Source organism: Callithrix jacchus, chromosome 4, assembly GCF_049354715.1.
Source record: "Callithrix jacchus isolate 240 chromosome 4, calJac240_pri, whole genome shotgun sequence".
Lineage (NCBI taxonomy): Eukaryota > Metazoa > Chordata > Mammalia > Primates > Cebidae > Callithrix > Callithrix jacchus.
Genome location: NC_133505.1, coordinates 108,908,719 through 108,926,822, shown reverse-complemented (window position 1 = coordinate 108,926,822; position 18,104 = coordinate 108,908,719).

The following is an 18,104-nucleotide window of genomic DNA, read 5'->3' as shown; positions in this document are numbered from 1 at the left end:
AGGTCCAGACGGGTTCACAGCCGAATTCTACCAGACACACAAGGAGGAGCTGGTACCATTCCTTCTAAAACTATTTCAAACAATCCAAAAAGAGGGAATCCTTCCCAAATCATTTTATGAGACCAACATCATCCTGATACCAAAACCCGGCAGAGACCCAACGAGAAAAGAAAACTTCAGGCCAATATCCATGATGAACATAGATGCAAAAATCTTCAATAAAATATTGGCAAGCCGATTGCAACAGCAAATCAAAAAACTTATTCATCATGTTCAAGTAGGATTCATCCCGGGGATGCAAGGCTGGTTCAACATACGCAAGTCTATCAACATAATTCACCACATAAACAGAACCAAAAACAAAAACCACATGATTATCTCAATTGATGTAGAGAAGGCATTTGACAAAATTCAACAACCTTTTATGCTAAAAACCCTCAATACAGTCGGTATCGATGGAATGTATCTCAAAGTAATAAAAGCTATTTATGACAAACCAACAGCCAATATCATACTGAATGGGCAAAAACTGGAAGCATTCCCTTTGAAATCTGGCACTAGACAAGGATGCCCTCTTTCACCACTCCTATTCAATATAGTACTGGAAGTTCTAGCCAGAGCAATCAGGCAAGAAAAAGAAATAAAGGGTATTCAAATAGGAAAGGTGGAAGCCAAATTGTCTCTATTTGCAGACGACATGATAGTATACCTAGAAGACCCCATCGCCTCAGCCCAAAAACTCCTGATACTGATAAGCAACTTCAGCAAAGTCTCAGGATATAAAATCAATGTGCAAAAATCACAAGCATTCGTCTACACCAATAACAGACTTAAAGAAAGCCAAATCAAGAACAAACTGCCAGTTGCAATTGCTACAAAAATAATAAAATACCTTGGAATACAACTCACAAGGAACGTAAGAGACCTCTTCAAGGAGAACTAAAAACCACTGCTCAACGAAATCAGAGAGGGCACAAACAGATGGAGAAACATTCCATTTTTATGGTTAGGAAGAATTAATATCGTGAAAATGGCTATACTGCCTAAAGTAATTTACAGAATCAACGCTATCCCTATCAAGCTACCATTGACTTTCTTCACAGAACTGGAAAAAACCACCATGAACTTCATATGGAACCAAAAGAGAGCCTGCATAGCCAAGTCAATTCTAAGCAAAAAGAACACAGCTGGGGGCATCACACTACCGGATTTCAAACTATACTACAAGGCTACAGTAATCAAAACAGCATGGTACTGGTACCAAAACAGAGATATAGACCAATGGAACAAAACAGAGGCACTGGAGGCAACAGAACATACATACAACTATACAATCTTTGATAAACCTGACAATAAAAAGCAATGGGGAAAGGATTCCATGTTTAACAAATGGTGTTGGGAAAACTGGCTAGCCATGTGCAGAAAGCAGAAACTGGACCCCTTCCTGACACCTTACACTAAAATTAACTCCAGATGGATTAAAGACTTAAACATAAGACCTGGCACCATAAAAACCCAGAAGGAAATCTAGGCAAAACTATTCAGGACATAGGAGTAGGCAAGGACTTCATGACCAAAACACCAAAAGCATTGGCAACAAAAGCCAAAATAGACAAATGGGACCTAATGAAACTCCACAGCTTCTGCACGGCAAAAGAAACAGTCACTAGAGTGGATCGGCAACCAACAGAATGGGAAAAAATTTTCGCAGTCTACCCATCTGACAAAGGGCTGATATCCAGAATTTACAAAGAACTCAAACAGATTTACAGGAAAAAAACAAACAAGCCCATTCAAAAGTGGGCAAAGGATATGAACAGATACTTTACGAAAGAAGACATATATGAGGCCAACAATCATATGAAAAAATGCTCATCGTCACTGGTCATCAGAGAGATGCAAATCAAAACTACATTGAGATACCATCTCATGCCAGTTAGAAAGGCGATCATTAAAAAATCTGGAGACAACAGATGCTGGAGAGGATGTGGAGAAAAAGGAACACTTTTACACTGTTGGTGGGAGTGTAAATTAGTTCAACCATTGTGGAAGACAGTGTGGCGATTCCTCAAGGCCTTAGAAATAGAAATTCCATTTGACCCAGCAATATCATTACTGGGTATATATCCAAAAGAGTATAAATCGTTCTACTATAAGGACACATGCACACGAATGTTCATTGCAGCACTGTTTACAATAGCAAAGACCTGGAATCAACCAAAATGCCCATTGATGATAGACTGGATTGGAAAAATGTGGCACATATACACCATGGAATATGATGCAGCAATCAGAAATGATGAGTTTGTGTCGTTTGTAGGGACATGGATGAATCTGGAGAACATCATCCTCAGCAAACTGACACAAGAACAGAAAATGAAACACCGCATATTCTCACTCATAGGTGGGTGATGAAAAATGAGAACACATGGACACAGAAAGGAGAGTACTAAACACTGGGGTCTATTGGGGGGAAAAGGGGAGGGCCAGTGGGAGGGGGAGGTGGGGAGGGATAGCCTGGGGAGAAATGCCAAATGTGGGTGAAGGGGAGAAGAAAAGCAAAGCACACTGCCATGTGTGTACCTACGCAACTGTCTTGCATGCTCTGCTCATGTACCCCAAAACCTAAAAACCAATAAAAAATTTAAAAAATTGAAAAAAAAATAAATAAAATAAAAATAAAAATGAATGGCATATTTCACTTAAAAAAAAAGTCTTATCTTAAAAGTTATTTGTAGTAACTTTTTCCCCTAGATTTTATACGTATATGATAATATCATGTATGAATAAAAAGTTCTGTTTCTTCCTTTTTAACTTGAACGAATTCCTCTTTTGTACTTTAGAGCAATGGCTACATTGTTTAATATAAGCTGTGAGAGCGGACATCACTGTATTTGCCCGTTGGATGTTGTGGAGAAACAGTCAACCTATAAAATACCTGTTAATTAGAATACTTGGACAGTTAAAATTTTCACAGTATTTTTTAACTTATTTACCTTCTTTTTGATAATTCAAGGGAGAGGTAAATGTGTATATAAAATACTAAATATATCGAAAGTTATGAGTGTTGTCAAGTTGTATTTGAGAGGAAAAAACTACATTTTATGGTGGAGCATCAGTTTTATTTTTTAAATAAATTTTTTTATACATAGAATTTTTCTAAAAAATTACAATAATCCCTATTAAATAATATTTTTCTGCACTCAATTTAAAAAATAAGATAAACGAATATATACTATAGAATCATTCAGAAATAAATATTTCTATTTTAACCAATATATACAAATCTTATATTTGTATTCTAAAATTCATAATGATAAATATTCAACATGATTATAAAAATGTAATTGAGACTAAGTTCCCGGACCTGGGGGAGGCTCAGCTTGCTCCCAGGTGGACTGTTCTTCCAGGCCCTTGGTCCCTCGCTTACTCAAGAATGGGAGAGAGAACCCCACCGGGTGCAGTGCACTCATAAGTAAATATTGTACCCCAAAGAGTTTTGCAGAAAGTTATTTATTTAGACAGAGAGAGAGAGAAAAAGGAGAAATAAACGGATAGAGAGAAAAGTAGCTCCCACAAGGTCATGAAATGGGATCCAGATATGGAGTCCACCCCGATATGGGGGAAGGGGACTTTTAACCTGGAAGAAATTCCCGCCCCATTCAATTTTTTTTCATCCTATGAAAGGAGTTCCTTTAAACTTAGGCTGGAGTGAATGATCTTTGATTTTTTTCCTCGCATGCGAAAGTTAAACAAAGACCTCTAAGATCCCGGATGGAGAGGTAGGTGGAGGTATGGTGCTGAGAAGTTCTTGCCTTTGAAACTATGCCCCCTTATGAATCCGGGAAGAGAATACATTCCCTTATAATTATGCTAAAAGATTATACAATTTCTTAAATAGTTATAATAAAATTATTTTAAAATAAGGATAAAAAGAAATTTCTATTGTTCTTTTGTTCTATGTAATGTCTGAATGTTTTAAATGGTGATTTCTCCTCTAATATGCTATGCGATTTAAAATATGTATATATATATTATCCCAGAGAGAATATATTACCCCAAGACAATTATCCCAAATGTATATAATAAATATCTGTTAAGTTAAAAATAATATATAAATAATTTAATATATATATTATTTATTTCAAGCTATGTGATAAAAAATGTATATATCTTAATATATGTAATATATATTTGGGATAATTGTCATATTCTATTTGAAATTTTGGGTTATAGCATAAACATTTATTTTTATTGAGAATGTTAGTAACTGTGTGTATTCTAAGCACTTAATATTTTTAGAATATTACATTCCATCTACAAAATATTTCACAGTATTTTCAAATATTTAGAGAAAGAATAGCTAAGATTTTGTGTCTGTGAGTTCCACATCCATGGACTTAACTAACCAAAAATTGAAAATTAATTAAAAAAAAGCAAAGCATCTATACCGAAGATGTCAAATCTGTTTGTTTTTGCCATTATTTTTTAAAGAAAACTGTATAACAACTGTTCACATAACATTTACATTATATTTGAGTAAAATTGGGATGATTTAAAATATATGTGACAATGTACATAGGTTATATGCAAATACTGTACCATTTTATATACGGGACTTGAGCATATACAGCTCAAGTATCTGGAGGAGAACCTGGAGCAATCCCTCATGGATACTGAGATACCACAGTATAATAATCTAGGAGAAAACATAGCTACTGTTTAATAGAGAAAGCATCAGCAGTAATACATCAAGAGAGTACATTGAAATTGTACAAAATTATATGCTTTATAAAACAAGATATTTTATAACAAAATACATGTGTCTATAATTTTCTGTGAAATGCATATAATTTGAACTTTCAAAATGACAAATTATGCTCAATATTCTCTTGATTTTAAGTTTTTGTATAACTCAAAATTTGTCTCATACTTAAGAAATTGGAGCATAGTTAATAAATATAAAAATGCTTTCTAGTATATAATGTTAATATAGGGATTGTTGTGAAAAATGCTATTTAATAAATGAATATCACTTAGCTATGAAGAAATGTGCTTAAAATATAAATTGTTTTTACCTAGTGAAGGATTAGTCAAAAAAATTTTTATGTCATAAATCACTTTAGAGAAAAGATTGTGACAATTTATCAAATGTAAGATACATTAAATTTTATTATAAAATTATTGCACTGACCTCAAAGAAATGTGAATTGGCTCTGAGTGGCCTGAATTGGGTATATAAGGATCATGAAATGTAAACCCACAGGTAGTGATTACCTTGAAACTAACAGAAATAAGATTCTCAAGGAAGGAGAGAAAGTATAAATTCTAATAAGGTTTGTTTACAAGATAAATATACAAACAGTGATTATTACTTATGAAGCAATAAAGTTTGGCACATCCATACAAAGACATACAATTATGGTAGCATCTTAAGTCCTGATTGTACAAATTAAATTATGACTATAGCCTGAGTATGGTGACTCAAACCTGTAATCCCAGTGCTTTGGAAGGCCAAGGCAGGAGGATCCCTTGAGGCCAGGAGTTCAAGACTAGCCTAGGTAACATAGTAAGACCCTCACCTGTATAAACAATTATTTTTTAAAATTAGTTTTTGTATGCCTGGTCCTAGCTGAACTTAGTAAAGACATAAGTATAGTTAGATAATTTTTTTCCTATCAATAATTTAACATTTTATTTCTCTGCACTATGGTTACAAATTTTAAAGTATGTTAATACAATGTTATTATGGTAGTTTGAATCCACCAAAAGATGTCCAAATCTTACTCTCTGGGACATGTAAATCATGTAAATATGTAATATTACATGACAAAGGGATTTTCAGCAATCATTAAGGGTATAGACTTTGTTTAGGAAGGTAATACTGTATAATCCAGCTGGGCTCAATCTAGTTACAATGCCCTTTAAAAACAGAGAGATGTGGCAGAAGAGGGAAGTCAGTGAAATGCTGCAGAAGGCAAAGCTTGAAAGATTTTAAGTGTGACAACTCAGTGTGCCATTATTGGCCCTTAGATACAAGAGTCCATTTGCAGAGCATGGACAGAGGCCTCAAGGAGCCAGGACTGATCCTCAGCGGACAGCTATCAAGGAAATAGAGACCTTAGCCTTCTAATCACAAGAAGCTGGATTTGCTAATAATTTCAATGAGTTTGGGATTGGGTTTATTCCCAGAGCTTTCATTAAGACAGACAATGTGGCCGACATCTTGATCTTAAGGCCTATGAGACTCATGCTGGACTTCTGACCTACAGAACTGTGAGATAATCAGTGTGTTGTTTCACACTGCTAAATTTTTGATAACTTTCTATGGCAACAATAAAACACTAACTAAGTTATACAAGACAAAAGGCAGAAGAAGCTATCACCTCTTGTTAATCCAATTCAGGAACCAGAAACAGAATAAATTAGAAAAACCAGTCTAGTCTTCAAGACATATCTTACTTACAACACACTGAATGGAAAGATAAAATATAATTCAGAGCAACCTTTGGAAACAGATTTGCTTAAGTTTTAGAGGAAGCAGTTTCACATAAGCACTATTTGTGCTTATGCTAGGACTGGGTAAAACAATATTTTCTTCTCAAAGTTTCTAGCCTTTCTTTGCAACTTCTGGCAGTTGCTGTATCTACTAATCAGGTAATAAAAACAATTGCATGCTGGCGATGCGTTGGGCATCACCGAGGAGGTAAAAATCTGAAAATGAGCCTGGATAATACTGGGAAGAAAACACTTTAAATGTGTAGACTCTCTTTCAGCGAGTCTACACATTTGTTTCATTTTAAATATATGTTTTACATGCTGATATTTGTATGTTAACAAATTTATTTACTAACTGTGCAAAATGCCTTACCAAGTATGGAATAGGGCTTGTAAGAAGTAATTAAATATAAATACATGGTCATGAAAAGTCAGTCATAAAATGCAAATAAGGAGGAATTCAAATGATGAAATGTGTGATTAGTGAAATCAGCCTTTATATGAGGACAGTTATCAAAGGATCAGAAGGCATTTATGAGGAATGCAACTGCTCAATCAACAGAAAAAAAAATTAAGCACTTATCTCTATAAAGCACTATGCAGAAATCTTAAGGGCTTCAGATTTTATTGGAATTCTAATAAAAAATGATTCCTTTATATTCCTTTGATATATTTCATGATATACTATTCTCAATCCTAATTTATTGTTCATTCAGCTTTGGATTTATTATTATATTTGACATATTCTGGTGTTTATAAACCAATAGTATATTACTGTTACTCAGTGCTTATGAAGCCCAGAGCCCCTAGAAAGGGTTGTGGTTTCCTTGCTTTTAAGTGTCTGTTATTAATGATCACCATAAGCTAATGGACTCTCTTGAATATATAGTAATGTAGATATACAGAACCCTTCTCTTCAAGCACGCATTTCAGAGGACACAATTCTGCATCAAGTGTTAAACTAAATATACAATATAACAGAGAGATATAGTGAGAGGTATAGTTTATTTTAACATAGAATAACCTATGATACTCTGAAAAATAAAAATCAGCATAGACAACCCTCTGTACTTGTGGGTTCAACCTACATATATTCAACGAACCCCAGATCTAAAATATTAGGGAAAAAAATTGTATTTGTACTAAACATGTATAAGGTTTTTTTTTTGTCATTATTTCTTAATATGGTATAACAACTATTTACATAGCATTTACATCATATTAGGTGTTATTAGTAATCTGGAGTTGAAGTATAGGGTAATATGTGTATAGGATATATATATAAATACTATACCACTTTATATCAGTGACTTGGATCTCCATGAAGGTTGGCATTCCAGAGAGGTCCTGGAGTCAATCCCTCAGGGTGAGGGAGGACTGTATCTACCTTAAAATATACATGCTTTTTAGAAAAACAATGTGATAAAAAAGAGAAAACAATTGGTAATAAGATTTTCAGGAAATGGAAAACACTGAGCTCATTCTAAATTGGAAAGCCAAGGTATCTTGAATGTTAGATTAGAATAAGTTTGGATGGGATGGGTTACAAAACCTAAGGCCATGCCTCTCAACTGTAGCATAATGGCAAGAAAACACACAGTTATACACATGCATAGCATGAAATAGGAGAGTTCCCTGGCCCCCCTCACAGGACGTGTAACATGGGTATGGCTGTCTGTCCACTGAGATCTCAAACCTGTTATGGGGGAAGCAGGCAGACTGGCAGGTGTAGGAACCCGGGGCGAGCACTTCCAGGGCATTGTCTAGGGGTGGGTGTCTGCGACTCCTGAAGCCCAAGTGGGCGTGTGTTACAATGTGCTCCTTTAGCCTTGCCGTCTGGGGATGGCTGAGGGTTAAGCCCCGGGATTCTTGTACGGGTCCTGGACGAATAAAGACACATGAAGTGTTTGAAAGGCGATGAACGCGGAGACTTTTCTAAGCCAGGGAGGTGTCTTTCAGAGGGATGGGGAGCTGGAGTGGAAAGGTGGAGTCTGGCTGCTCTGGGCTGAACTCCTCCTGATGTTCAGATGCCTCTTTTCTCTTCTGAGCGCCGCCCTGCTGCTCTCTGCCGCTTTTGTGTTGTGTGGCCACTAAGGTCCTTGAGCTTATATGTGCACACAATGAAGCGTGTGGAGAGCTAGAGTGACCTTGGAAAATGCAACATTGGAGAGTGAAAACGTGAGTGCCTGTTCTCATTTAGGCCCACGGGCATAGGCCCAAGGATGAAGCCCTCACCAGGAACCCCGCCGTTCTCTATCCAGCTCTTCCTTGCCCCCTAAGGTATCAATTACATGAAATACTGGGAGCAAACTGGATCATTCAGAAGAAAGAAACAAATTCAGTCTGAGATAGATAACAACATTAAGCAAAAAGAAAATGAGACAGGACTTTTAAAATGTATTTAAAAACAACTAAGGATAATAAACACTTGTTTGATTTATATTTATCTTATCACAATGATTTAAACAGTTGCAATGATTAAAATGTAGGCAGTAACTAACATTATGTTCATGTATATCATTACACATTTATTACCTTAGAAATCTTTGTGCCTGCAGGATGCTCTTATTTTACCATACTATCATGGTTTTATTTCCAGACTCCTGTGTTTACTATATATTCTATTTAAGCTAACTCTGTATGGGCAAAAATACCATAAAGGAAGAAATGATAGTGCATGATACAACCATTATTTTTGTGATCTTATACTTTGAGTTCTGTAGAAGCAGTCGATCTTCCATGTAAAAATTCATTAATTTTACATGAGAAATATGACTTTCTTTTTTTCTGAATAATATTAAATGTCAAAACCACATGTGATTATAGACTGTAGCAAAGTGAGAGAAATAGGCAAAAAAGACAGTCATGACTGAAGCTATGATTCAGGAGATCAGGGACTCTTAATATATGCAAAGAAGAGTGGGCTTAACAGACACTCTCAAGGCAAAGAGACTATGGGTTAGTTGTGTGATGTGATAGTATAATGTACATAACATATAATTGATTTGTTTGAATAAAGCAGCTGGGTGTCCAAGGAGAAAGTGAAAAATGGTGTACTTGTGTAAATCTATGACTCTTCAAACCATTATGTTTTCTTGATCCTTGGTAATTTATCACTCCATGAAATCAGAGGTAAAATGTAGCAAGAGCAAAAGAAAACATGGAAAACTGTAATGTTTTATATGCCCTAGGTATGTTTCTTTTTTGGATAGGTGTCTTAGAAACAATATAAAGTGTTCTCTCTGTAACAAATGAGATTACAAACTTTATTGTTTACTTAATGGCATTATGTGACAAAAGTATTTCAAAACCAAAATGTAAGTTTTATATAATATAAAGATTTCAATTAACAGAGATATAGAATGATCTGCATATTAAACTGTTGTTGCATACTTGTTGAACAATGATAAAAACAGTTCAAAAATCAAAGGATTATGATTAATAATTTTACAGAAGAGGAAATTGGCTGCAAGTCTTCCATAAAATTTGTCTAATGGGTTTGCACCTTGCTACTGTTGAAAGATTTTGATCATCATTTATAATGATTACTATGGAGCTCTGAAGTAGTGTACTATAAAAGATAGTTAATACAAAGGATGACATTTCTCATTGTTGGCAGGTGTTCTCAAAGAACCTTCATGGGTACAGATTAATATTATGGTGAATATTAATCTCTCCTACATATCTGGGAGGGTAGCACAAATGAATGGCTTTGCTTCTACCCCTTCATTCAGCTATGGCACAAAATCACTCCATGAAGACTGTAGTTCTAAGCATTCATCATCACAAGAGTATTGGTAAAAGAGATTTTTACAAATTAAATAATTTGGAGGGGGTGCTAGAACTAATGACATATTTGCATTTTTTATCGTTTTGTATCAGAAACTTACAGACTACATTAAAAAACACATGGATACACATACACACACATAAATATTGAAAGTAGATGGCATTCTTCTCATAAAAATTGTATTTCCATAGGTTATTGGGGAACAGGTCTTGTTTGGTTACATGAATAAATTCTTTACTGGTGATTTGTAAGATTTTGGTGCGCCAATCACCTGAGCAGTATACACTGCATTCAATTTGTATTCTTTTGGCCCTCATCTACTTCCTGCTCTTTTCGCCTGATACCCCAAAGTCCATTGTGTCATTCTTATTCCTTTGCATCCTCATAACATAGATCCCTCGTATAAGTGAGAACATACAATATTTGGTTTTCCATTCCTGAGTCACTTCACTTACAATAATTGTCTCCAATCTCATCCAGGTTGCTGTGAATGCCATTAATTCATTCCTTTTTATGTTTTAAGGATGAGTATTATTCCATTGTGTGTGAATATATATGTATATATATATATAGAGAGAGAGATAAATTGTTCTATATATATAGCAACTGTGATATATATAATATATATCATATATATGTATATATGTATTTATATATGTATATAAAAAGATATTTGCACACACATGTTTATATCAGTCAGTTGGTACTGTGTATGATTAGGTGAGGGTAAGTTGGAGAAAGGTATTTTGAACCTACCTATTATGATACATTTATAAATTAATTATCCTTGCAACAAAATACAGTTTTTATTACTGAATTTTAAAAATAGGTCTTTAATTCTACTATTTTAAGCCCTAAATGTATTGTTCTTCATTATTTTCTTGGATGATCTTGATCTTTGTATTTTTATGTCATTTGTAAAATGAGTTTATAATTTTAGATATTTGACTTAATTCTAGTCAAATTACTAGGTGCTTTAAAAACTTTGTATAGTTTTATCTCTTTATTGATATATAATAATTCACGTATTTGGGGATACATGAGTGTGTTACATGCCTAGATATACCACATGCTCTCAACTCCTATGTGAGAACTAAAAATATTCTATATACTTTTGACTCCTCATTTCATGTTGAAATACTATGTCTTTTAATCTATTTTGTGCATCATAGAAACTTTGGTTCTAACTCTTTAGTATCCTGCATAGCCTTTGAAATCAACAAAAGTATTGTTGTAAAACCATTTGTGTATTTGAAACCCTTCCACTTATATTTTTGTCACTCTAGGCTTAAAAACCTCTAATAGGCTTGATATCTTTATTTTCTCCAGTAGCAATTCATTTACTGGTCAATTTTTTTGTTCTCAGCCCATGGGAAGAATTGGAAAATAATCCCAGAAAATAAAGTAAATAAAAACCAGTGCCTACCTGTCATCATTTAATCTCTTAATAGAAATTTCCTCTGTGAAATTTTAGTTGGTCTTTCACACATTGCTCATGACTTTAAATATGTAATTTAATAAGTTCCCCCACTTTTTCCAGTTTTCAGCAAAAGCATTGGTCTATTACTCCCTATAACATAGTATCTAAAAAAAGTTCCAATCTTTTTGATAAATATTGAAATGATTAAATAAAGATTTGAACATTTCTCTCCTTATTAAATTATGTTCTTGCTTTTATATTTATGAAAAAATTATGTATATGCCTAAAGTAATATGAACAAAATTTATATTAAAGATTTAAAATACAACAGTCATGACACTAAAGCTTGAGCATTGGAATTTGACAAAAACAAAAATTTATGATGGAAATACATTTTATACCCTCATTGGTTTTACACATTCATTTTTCTAAAAATAATTTTATTTAAGAATAAAAAATGTCACTGAATCATGTATATATATATTTTTAATTGTACTTTAGGTTCTGGGGTACACGTGCAGATCATGCAGGATTGTTGCATAGGTCCACACATGGCAATGTAGTTTGCTGCCTCCATCCCTCCATCACTTGTATCTGGCATTTTTCCCCATGTTATCCCCCCCCAACCTCCCCACCCCCTGCTGTCCCTTCTCTAGCCCTCCCGCAACAGACACCAGTGTGTGACACTCCCCTCCCTTTGTCCATGAGTTCTTCATTGTTCAACACCACCTGAGTGAGAACATGTGGTGTTTGATTATCTGTTCTTGTGTCAGTTTGCTGAGAATGATGGTTTCCAGATTCATCCATGTCCCTACAAAGGGCACAATCTCATCATTTTTGTGGCTGCATAGTATTTCATGGTGTATATGTGCCACATTTTCCTTGTCTAGTCATCGATGGGCATTTGGGTTGGTTCCAGGTCTTGCCTATAGTAAACAGTGCTGCAATGAACATATGTGGACATATGTCTTTATAATATGATTAATAGAATAATTTAAAATCTTTTGGATATATACCTAGTAATGAAATTGCTGGGTCAAATGGATTTTCTATTTCTAGGTTCTCGAGGAATCACCACACCATCTTCCACAGTGGATGAACTAATTTATGCTCCTACCAACACTGTAAAAGTGTTTCTATTTATCCACATCTTCTCCAGCATCTGTTGTCTCCAGATTTTTTAATGATCACCATTCTAACAGGTGTGAGATGTTATCTCAGTGTAGTTTTGATTTGCATTTCTCTAATGACCAGTGATGATGAGCATTTTTTCATATGTTTCTTGGCTTCATATATATCTTCTTTTGAAAAGTGCCTGTTTGTATCCTTTGCTAACTTTTGAATGGGTTTGTTTTTTTTTTCTTGTAAATCTGTTTTAGTTCTTTGTAGAGTCTGGATATTAGCCCTTTGTCAGATGGGTAGACCGCAAAAATTTTTTCCCATTCTGTTGGTTGCTGGTTTACTCTAATGATTGTTTCTTTTGCTGTACAGAGGCTCTGGAGTTTAATTAGGTCCCATTTGTCTATTTTGGCTTTTGTTGCCAATGCTTTTGTTGTTTTAGTCATGAAGTTATTTTCTATGCCTATGTTCTGAATGGTTTGCCTAGGTTTTCTTCTAGGACTTTTATGATATTAGGTCTTATGGTTAAGTCTTTAATCCATCTGGAGTTAATTTTAGTGTAAGGTGTCAGGAAGGGGTCCAGTTTCTGCTTTCTGCACATGGCTAGCCAGTTTTCCCAGCACTATTTATTAAACAGGGAATCCTTTCCCCATTGCTTGTTTTTTTCAGGTTTGTCAAAGATCAGATGGTTGTAGATGTGTGGTGTTGCCTCCAAGGCCTCTGTTCTGCTCCATTGGTCTTTATCTCTGTTTTGGTAACAGTATCATGCTGTTTTGATTACTGTAGCCTTGGAGTATAGTATGAGGCCAGGTAGCCAGATCCCTCTTTGTTTGTTTTGCTTAGGATTGTCTTGGCTATGTGGGCTCCCCTTTAGTTCCATATGAAGTTTAAGGTTGTTTTTTCCAGTTCTGTGAAGAGGGTCATAGGTAGCTTGATGGGGATAACATTGAATTTATAAATTACTTTGGGCATTATGATCACTTTCACAATATTGATTCTTCCTAACCATGAGTATGGAATGTTTTTTCATCTGTTTTTGTCTTCTCTTATTTCCTTGAACAGTGGTTTGTAATTCTTCCTGAAGAGGTCCTTTACCTCCTTTGCTAGTTGTAGTCCTAGGTATTTTATTCTCCCTGTGGCAATTGTGATTGGGAATTCACTCTTGATTTTGCTCTTTGTCTATTATTGGCGTATAGGATTGCTTGTGATTTCTGCACATTGATTTTGTATCCTGAGACTTTGATGAAGTTGCTTATCAGCTTAAGGAGATTTTGAGCTGAGACGACGGGGCCTTCTAAATATACAATCATGTAGTCTGAAAATAGAGGCAATTTGACTTTCTCCTTTCCTAATTGAATACCCTTTATTTCTTTGCCTGATTGCTCTGGCTAGAATTTACAATAGTATATTGAAAAGGAGTGGTGAGAGAGGGCATCCTTGTCTAGTGCCAGTTTTCAAAGGGAAAGCTGCCAGTTTTTGCCCATTAAGTGTAATATTGGTTGTGGGTTTGTTTTAAATAGCTTTTATTATATTGAGATACGTTCCATCCATACCTAGTTTATTAAGAGTTTTTAGCATAAAGGGCTGTTGAATATTGTTGAAGGCCTTCTATGTATCTGTTGAGATAATCATGTGTTTTTTGTCTTTGATTCTATTTATAGCCTTTGTATGTTGAAGCAGCCTTGCATTCCTGGGATGAAGCCTACTTGATCGTGATGGATAAGCTTTTTGATGTGCTGCTGTAATTGGTTTGCCAGTATTTTATTGAAGATTTTTTCACTGATGTTCATAATGGATATTGGATTGAAGTTTTCTTTTTTTATTGAATCTTTGCCGGGTTTTGGGTATCAGGATGATGTTGGTCTCATAAAATGATTTGGGAAGGATTCCCTCTTTGTATTGTTTGGACGAGTTTCAGAAGGCATGGTACCAGCTCCTCTTTGTACATCTGGTAGAATTTGGCTGAGAACCCATCTGGACCTGGACTTTTTTGGTCGGTAGGCTATTAATTGCAGCCTCAACTTCAGCCCTTGTTACTGATCTATTCAGGGTTTCAACTTGTTCCTAGTTTAGTGTCAGGAGAATGCAAGTGTCCAGGAATTATTCATCCAGGTTTACTGGTTTATGTTCATAGAGTTGTTTCTACTTTCTCTTATGGTAGTTTGTATTTCTGTGGAATCTGTGGTGATATCCCCTTTATCAGTTTTTATTGCATCTATTTTATTCCTCTCCATTTTCTTTTTTATTAATCTGGCTAGGAGTCTGTCTGTTTTGTTGAGGTTTTCATAAAGCCAGCTCCTAGATTTACTGATTTTTTGAAGGGTATTTTGTGTCTCTGTCTCCTGCAGTTCTGCTCTGTTCTTAGTTATTTCTTGTCTTCTGCTAGCTTTTGAATTTTTTTCAGCTTGCTCCTCTAGCTCTTTCAATTTTGATGATACTGTGTCAATATTAAATCTTTCCTTGATTCTCATGTGGGCATTTATTGTTATATATTTCCCTCTAGACATGGCTTTAAATGTGTCTTAGAGATTCTGGTATGTTGTGTCTTCGTTCTCATTGATTTCAAAAACATCTTTATTTCTGCCTTCATTTCATTGTTTATCCAGCCAACATTCAGGAGCCAGTTGTTCAGTTACCATGAAGTTGTGTAGTTCTGAGTTAATTTCTTACTCCTGAGACCTAATTTGATTGCACTGTGGACTGAGAAGCAGGTTGTTCTGATGTCTGTTCTTTTGCATTTGCGGAGGAGTGATTTACTTCCAATTATGTGGTCAATTTTAGAGTAAGTACAATGTGGTGCTGAGAAGAATGTATATTCTGTGGAGTTGGAGCAGACAGTTCTGTAGATGTCTATTAGGTCCTCTTGATCCATATCTGAGTTCAAGTCCTGGTTATCCTTGTTATTCTTCCATCTCATTGAGCTGTCTAATATTGACAGTGGAGTGCTAAAGTCTTCCACTATTATTGTGTGGGAGTCTAAGTCTCTTTGTAGGTCATTAAGAACTTGCTTTATGTATCTTGGTGCTCCTGTATTGGGTGTATATATGTTTCAAATTGATAGCTCTTCTTGTTACATTGATCCTTTTACCATTATGTAGTACCCTTCTTTGTCTCTTTTGATCTTTGTTGGTTTAAAGTCCATTTTATCAGAGGCTAGTAATGTAAATTCTGTTTTTTTTTTTGTTTTTTTTTTTTTGTTTTTTTTTTTGTCCTCCATTTGCTTGGTAAATATTCCTCTATTCCTTTATTTTGAGCCTATGTTTGTCCTTTCACATGAGATGGGTTTCCTGAATATAGTACACCGATGGGTCTTGGCTTTTTATCCAATTTGCCAGTCTGTGTCTTTTGAGTGGACATTTAGCCCATTTATATTTAAAGTTAATATTGTTATGTGTGAATTTGATCCTGCCATTTTGATGATAGCTGGTTGTTTTGACCATTAGGTGATGCAGTTCTTTATTGTGTTGATGGCCTTGACAGTTCAGTACATTTTTGAAGTGGCTGGTACTCGTTGTTCCTTTCCATGTTTAGTGCTTCCTTCAGGAGATCTTGTAAGGCAGGCCTAGTGGTGATGAAATATCTCAGCAATTGCTTATCTGTAAAAGGTTTTATTTTTCCTTAACTTATGATGCTTAGTTTGGCTGGATATGAAATTCTAGGTTGGGAGTTCTTTTCTTTAAGGATGTTAAATATTTGGTCCCCACTCTCTTCTGGCTTGTAGGGTTTTTGCTGAGAGATCCACTGTGAGTCTGATGGGCTTCCCTTTGTGGGTAACCTGACCTTCCTCTCTGGCTTCACTTAGCATATTTTTCTTCATTTCAACCCTGGTGAATCTGACAATTATGTGCCTTGAGGCTGATCTTCTTGAGAAATGTCTTTGTGGTGGTCTTTATATTTCCTGGACTTGAATGGTGGCCTGCCTTACTAGGTTGGGGAAGTTCTCCTGGATAATATCCTGAAGAGTGTGTTTTAGCTTGGATTCATTCTCTCCGTCACATTCAGGTACACTTATCAAACATAGATTAGGTATTTTCAGATAATCCCATATTTCTTGGAGGCTTTGTTCATTTCCTTTCATTCTTTTTTCTCTAATCTTGCCTTCTCATTTTATTTCATTGAGTTGATCTTCAGTCTCTGATGTCCTTTCTTCTGCTTGCTTGATTCAGCTATTGAAACTTGTGTATGCTTCATGAAGTTCTCCTGCTGTGTTTTTGAGCTCTATCGTCATTTATATTCTTCTGTTTATTCCAGTTTGCATTTCATCTAACCTTTTTTCAAGGTCTTAGTTTCTTTTCATTGGGTTAGAACATGTTATTTTAGCTCAGAGACGTTTGTTATTACACACCTTCTGAAACCTGTTTCTGTCAGTTCATCAGACTCTTTCTCCATCCTGCTTTGTTCCCTTTCTGGTGATTTGTGATCCCTTAGAGGAGGAGAGGCATTCTGGTTTTTGGTGTTTTCTTCCTTTCTGCACTGGTTTCTTTTCATCTTCATGGATTTATCTACCTGTGGTCTTTGCAGTTGGTGACTTTTAGATGGGTTTCTGAGTGGATGTCCTTTTTATTGATGTTGAAGCTATTTCTTTCTGTTTCTTAGTTTTCCTTCTAATAGGCCCCTCTGTTGCAGGACTGCTGGAGGTCCACTCCAGACCTTGCTTGCCTGGGGATCACCTGCAAGGGCTGCAGAACAGTAAAGGTTGCTGCCCGTTTCTTCTTCTGTTTCCTTTATCCCAGAAGTGTACCAACCAGATGTCAGCCTGAGCACTCCTATATGAGGTGTCTCTTTGGATATAGAGGGGTCAAGGAGTTGTCTGAGGAGACAGGCTGTCCCTTTTAGGAGCTCAAGTGCTGTGCTGTGAGCTCCATTGTTCCATTCAGAGCTGCTGGGCAGGTACATTTAAGTCTGCTGAAGCAGAACTCATAACTGCCTCTTTTCCCAGGTGTTCTGACCTAAGGTGGGACTATATTTATAAGTTCCTGACATGCTGCTGCCTATTTTCAGAGATACCCTGCCCATTAAGGAGGTAGTCTAGTCACGGTCTGCCAGCAGAAGCATTGCTGAGCTTCTGCAGGCTCTGCCCAGCTGCTGTGTAAACTTACTTGTGGTTTTGTTTACAGAGGTACAATCAGAACTGCCTCTGTAATGGTGGGCTGACTTAGTAATGGTCGACTGTCTCATTAATTGTGGATTGCCTTGGTAATGGTGGACTGCCTTGGTGTTGGACTGCCTTTGTAATGGCAGACACCCTTCCTCCCACAAAGCTGGACCATCCTGGGT